This window comes from Halyomorpha halys, unplaced genomic scaffold (assembly GCF_000696795.3).
Source record: "Halyomorpha halys isolate HHAL.00 unplaced genomic scaffold, Hhal_1.1 Scaffold286.1, whole genome shotgun sequence".
In the NCBI taxonomy this organism is placed as follows: Eukaryota; Metazoa; Arthropoda; class Insecta; order Hemiptera; family Pentatomidae; genus Halyomorpha; species Halyomorpha halys.
Window position 1 is genome coordinate 1,018,060 of NW_027115682.1, and position 5,659 is coordinate 1,023,718.

Genomic DNA, 5,659 nt, shown 5'->3' on the forward strand with positions numbered 1-5,659 from the left:
TATTAATTTAAATACTTACATGAATAAGTTTAAAAATAAGTGACTGTTACATAAAAAAAATACGTCAATACGAATAAAATAATTAAGGCAACGTAAGAATTACGTCTTACAAACGCGGGCTGTAACTTACAAAAAATATTTGATTTATGTTTTTCGATCCTATCTATTAGCTAATATTTATTTTACTTTAAAAAATGAGTAGCAGATATAAAAGTATTAATAGCGGGTAAGAATGGATCATCATGGCTGTGAACTATGTGTTTTATGTGTTATCATGACCTATTATGGATAACATATAAAACAAAACTGATAACTTAAAAGCATGACTTCTTAAAGGATATTGTATTTACGTTTGTTGACCGATCTTTTGGAACCAATCACTCTTATTTCTTATTATTTTTATTTTGTTGAAACAATCCTTATTGAGTCAACTGACATCTTCTGAGTTTTCAATAAATTTTTAATTGGCTTAACTAAAAAAAAATCAGGCTCACCCAAATTTAACGCCTGGCCTTCTGAAAACTAGAGTAAACACAAATACGTCTCTCTCTTTTTTTTTTTGCATGAATTGAGACAGAAAATTTTATAAATATTTTCATACACTATAACCTTGGAACAATCGAGTTCTCAATGCTATTTTTATCCCATAATTTTTTTTAACTACGAAAGTAAAATAAAAGTTAACGAGAGGCCTTGACGAAAAGGAAGAATAAAATTATGACTAAAACGTTCCAATAAGAAATTCTCATGTCCCGCTCTGTTTAAGTTCGCCCCCAACTTCGTTCGTGGAGTGTTTAATTTAAAGTAGTAATGAATTAAGCTTAAATACTTGATATTCATAGTAACGCAACTGACAAAATGTTCTCCTTTTTTATTCCGTTTCACGAAGTTCTTTTAGAACCCCAATATATATATTTTCCAGTGGTGTATATATGAATAGATATGAATGTGTGTAACAAATTTTCCAAATTAGGTTATAACACTACTAGCGATATTAGCAAAAAATTTCTTATGTCTCGTTATGTTTATATTTAGTAGAAAATTCCACACAAAACCTTTGAATTCAGTGGCTATAGTGCTCCAGACTAATAGAAATTTTTTTTTTTTTTGTTATTTAGAAATCATTTTGTTTTTAATCCAACCTTGTTGCAAGGTTACGATAAACGAGGAACCACTATTAAACATTTCTGCTTCATAGCAATCGCGGTTTTTAATATTGAGTCATCACCATGTCAGGGAGAGTGATTTTCAATCTGTGGATATAAAATCTTTCTATATAAATTGTTAAAAAAAAAAAAAATAAATCTGTAACGCACAACCACAACCCTTCAAGAGTCAGGGGTGCAATACTTTGTAAGGAAGTACTGTTACTAGACCAACGGTTGCGCAAGGAGGCGGTTTGGTCAGAATCACCCTCGACCGCCAGATTTTTTCCCTACTAAGGGTACCCACTGATATGATTAATATATAAATAATATAAGCAGGTATATATTAATAATTTATAAATTATTAACAATGTTATTATTCATCCGTAGCTTATCCAAAGTCATTAAGAATATACAGTATAAGTAAATTCAAGAGGGTTTGAGACCAATAATAAACATTTTATTTCAAATATTATATTTTCAGGAAGAAAGAAAATCCTTTTCAATTTCATTTACTTATCTGATACATGAGACGATGGCTCTAACTTTTTTGACCAAATATTGTTTTCACAGTCAGTGCATTTTATCCCCCATTGATTAGGGAATAAATGATATAATGTTAACATCTTACATCACCTTTCCCCCAAAAAATCTAAATATATATGAAAAATAATGAAGATATTATATTAGCATTTTTATTTATTCATAAGTAAATTTCATTATTTTTTCCCTATAAGCTTTGATGATCATTAACTTGATTAACACTTCAGTGCTTCAGGAAAATCCTAAGAAAACTCTGGTGTTACTGACAGAAATTTATTTATAATAGAAAACTAAGAGCAATAAAATTCCCGCTACGACTAGACATTACCTTCGGCAATATACAAACTCCAGAGAGTGATTGACAACATATTCATCACTCTGGAGCACAAATTATATGCAACTGACGTATTTCTAGACGTTGCTCAAGCGTTTGACAGTCTGGCGCCTAGGGGTTCTCTTTGAACTCAATACCATACTTCTACGTACCTACTATCTTATTCTTTAATCCTTCCTTTCATACATATTACTCCACATAGCATTTACTATTCGATATAGAACGTACCCTTCACTTGACAGCACATTGATTCAACAGGCATACTCTCTGAATACAACCTTGATCATACATAGGTTTAGAAAATGGTATCTGGTCCACATATCAAGAACGAAAGGAAGACCTTAAGACAAAGAATAATACTGCAAGCAAGTTTTTTTCCCCAAAATATTTAAAACTTAAACTTGGATAGAAACAAAACACAAATGCTTACTGAATCCTATCCTAGTTATAAATGGGACAACTAAAATGACTAACAATAACAAATACTCCAACCAAAAACTTTCAGAACGATAACAAAAGCACCTTGGTATGTTAGTAACATAATTTCAAATATTGACCTTCATATGCCAACTAATAATGATCAACCACAAATAATAACGGTCCCAGTACAAATGATTCCATGAAGAATTACAAGGACATTCCAACACTTGGCCACGACTGTTATGCCAGGTAACACCTCTTAGAAGGCTGAAGAGGAGCTGGATGGGGGATCTCCTAGTCTTACAAATAATGTCGCTATCAACGCCAGGATGAGGTGCCACTGAAAACTGTTCCACCTATCTTCTTGAGTTAATAATCATCCGATTCAGTGATAGATGAGTACTAATTGACAAAGGTGGAGAATTTAAGTTGGTAAAAATTTTAGTTGAATCACAATTAAGCGCAACAGTAATTTTGTTTTATTTAAAAAAATTTTAAACCTTTTTTTTAAATAATACTCTTCATTTTTGTCTGAAAATATAAATTTACTTTGTTTTTTTCCCTGTAGGTTTTGCTAACCTTCCAAATCTTTTCCCGCCAAAATCATCCTGCTTCATTTCAGTCTACATTTCATCAACTTGCTAAATGTATCCATATGTTCTGGGGGTATTTTTGTTATTCTACGAATATATGAGTTTTTAATTTTCTGAACTTAGCCCCAACTAACCAACTGTAATCATGTCGAGCAACTCCGATGTATCTATAACTTCGAACGGCACCGCCACGCCCATCTTAAGATCCTTGACTTCAACACATCGTGAGATACTGATGAATCCCCTTTCGTAAACCATTTTCTGCCTTATCCATATTTTTAAGCTTTGATCTTTAGCAGCTGCAAATATAATCTTAGGATTTTTCATGTAAAAACTTTCTTTTGAAATGTTTTGATGCTATTTTCTAGGTTTCTAGTCTAATACTAAGTCAAATCGTAAACAAGAATTGTTATTATTGTAAAGTCAATATATTTTATTATTACAATAAGATTTTCGCCAATTGACGGGAGAAGGGGAATCGACTCTTTTAATAGTTCAACAGTCACTCCATCCTGAGCTGACAAGGTGATTTATGAATGACATCTGGAGGGTCAAGGGTGCTGTACTAACTACAATTAGTGACCATGGAAACCCATCATTACACCGGCTTTGGTTCTGCGTTTGCAACCATTAAACGTTAATAGTTTGTAATTTTAAAAACGATTTAAAAAAATAATAATACCTGGATAAAAAACTAAGCAAAGTTGTAAGAAGTTAATCTACGCCACTACAAAAAAACCGATGAATAAACATTCATTGATAACTTCTTTTTTTTCCAAGTGGTGATTCAGTTCTTCAACAATAGGAGTGAAAAAAAAACAAAATAAAATAATAAAACTGTACCAACAAGGATTTACAATAATAAAAACTAAAAAGATAACTGGAATAAATAAAATAACTGCATAATTTTAACATTTCATAAAAAGAAAAATTTTTCAAGTATAATAAAGTCATATTTTAATTACTGGCCACTAATCGGATTAAAATATAGAAAAAGTTAAATTTTATCTTAATTACTTAGATGAAAAATTACTACATTGAATTTAAGAATAAAAGATTTAATTTACTGCTTATATAGTAGTAATAATATTGAACACTTAGCAATATTCTAACGACAACCGATTACATCCATTTATAATTCCAACAAATTGAAGAACGTTGAATCTTAATTACTTTTAAAATGTTATGTAAGTAAAGTAATTTATATTCTCAAATATTTTTAAATTTTATACTTATAAAAGTGATAAACACGATTGAATATATCAAGGTATAATTCTGGAAAGTTGTTAAAGCAATATTTAATCAAAACTGATTAATTTTCATGAACTTCAATATATTTTATTAGAAATTATGAGTATTTTTAGGGTCTTTGTGGAGAAAAGGTACTCATGAAGAAAAATTTAAAAGTGGATTCAGAATATAAAGATTTTTTGAAAATATGGTCTACAAAAAAAATTATCTTTTGGAAGTATTTTATAATCTAAATTAAGAAGCATAAGTGACTATTTTGACTAAATTCACTACTAACATATATTGACGCTTAATAGAATTTATTTATAGACACTAATTAAACTTGAATTAGTTTACATACTTTCTTGCACACAATTAATTTTATGGATCTTAGAGGAACAAATAATTTTTGGACAAGTTTACGATTTTAATAAAAATGGCTATAAAATATACTTTGGAACCATACCTATTTTTGGCTTTCTGCTTCTTGGATGTGAGCTTCCTGTTGACGCAGGCTACCGGCGGTCCCATGAGCCCCATCCTAACGACACTCAACAGTATCAACAAATCACAAGCAACAACAAAACCCTCCTCACCGACCAATCAACCGCTGACTGACTATTCAACGCCGGGGGGAGTGGAGGGGATAACGGTCGGTTGTCCCCACCCCTCGCCCCAGTGCCTCCTCGAGTCGTGTTTACTTCCGCCCCTTCCGGATTCCTGAATTATCAGCCTATCGGTTTTTTAGGTACACAAAACGATGTTACCTGGGTGTAAGTCACTGCACTTAACATTATCAGATAACCGAGTCTTCTGGCATTGAAGTAAGGGTGTTCCAAAAGGACCAACATCAGTTGGGTATAATATTGTATGCCATGAGAGGATATTAGATTTTTTTTTTGATTTTTTTTATAATGCTTAAATTTCCATGGTAAAATTTACCCATCCATTCTTCATAAAAGTCATTAATGAATTAATGTCCATTAATGAATATTACATAGCAATTGAGCACCATCCTACCACAATTCTTAAGTAAGATAAATTATTTCCTCATTAATTACAAAACCCAAAGTCCTCTGTATCAACGGTCTCTAAAATAAAATTTTGAAGATCCCCAATGCAATCGCTAGAACATGGTTCTTAATTTGCTAAAAAAAATTAACTATTTAGTAAAAACTCGGTCAAAATAAATATATTCTCACGAAGTTTAAACATACCAGGTCATTCAAAAAGTCCTGTCGTTTTTTTGGGGGAAATTATAAATAAATAAATATTTTCAAATAATCACCTTTATTCATCAAAATATCCACCGTTACAGTCGGTAACCTTCTCCCAACGAGATGGTAAAGCCCAAATTCCTTCCTTAAAAAACTGTTGATTTTTACTGCAAAAAT

General features: G+C 31.2%; 1 protein-coding gene across 3 annotated transcripts in view; it reads right to left on the minus strand.

The window, feature by feature from the left end:
- LOC106680774 (disks large 1 tumor suppressor protein) overlaps positions 1–5,659 on the minus strand; it is a gene marked incomplete at its 5' end in the record, with an annotated part of 438,504 nt that overhangs the window by 59,882 nt on the left and 372,963 nt on the right.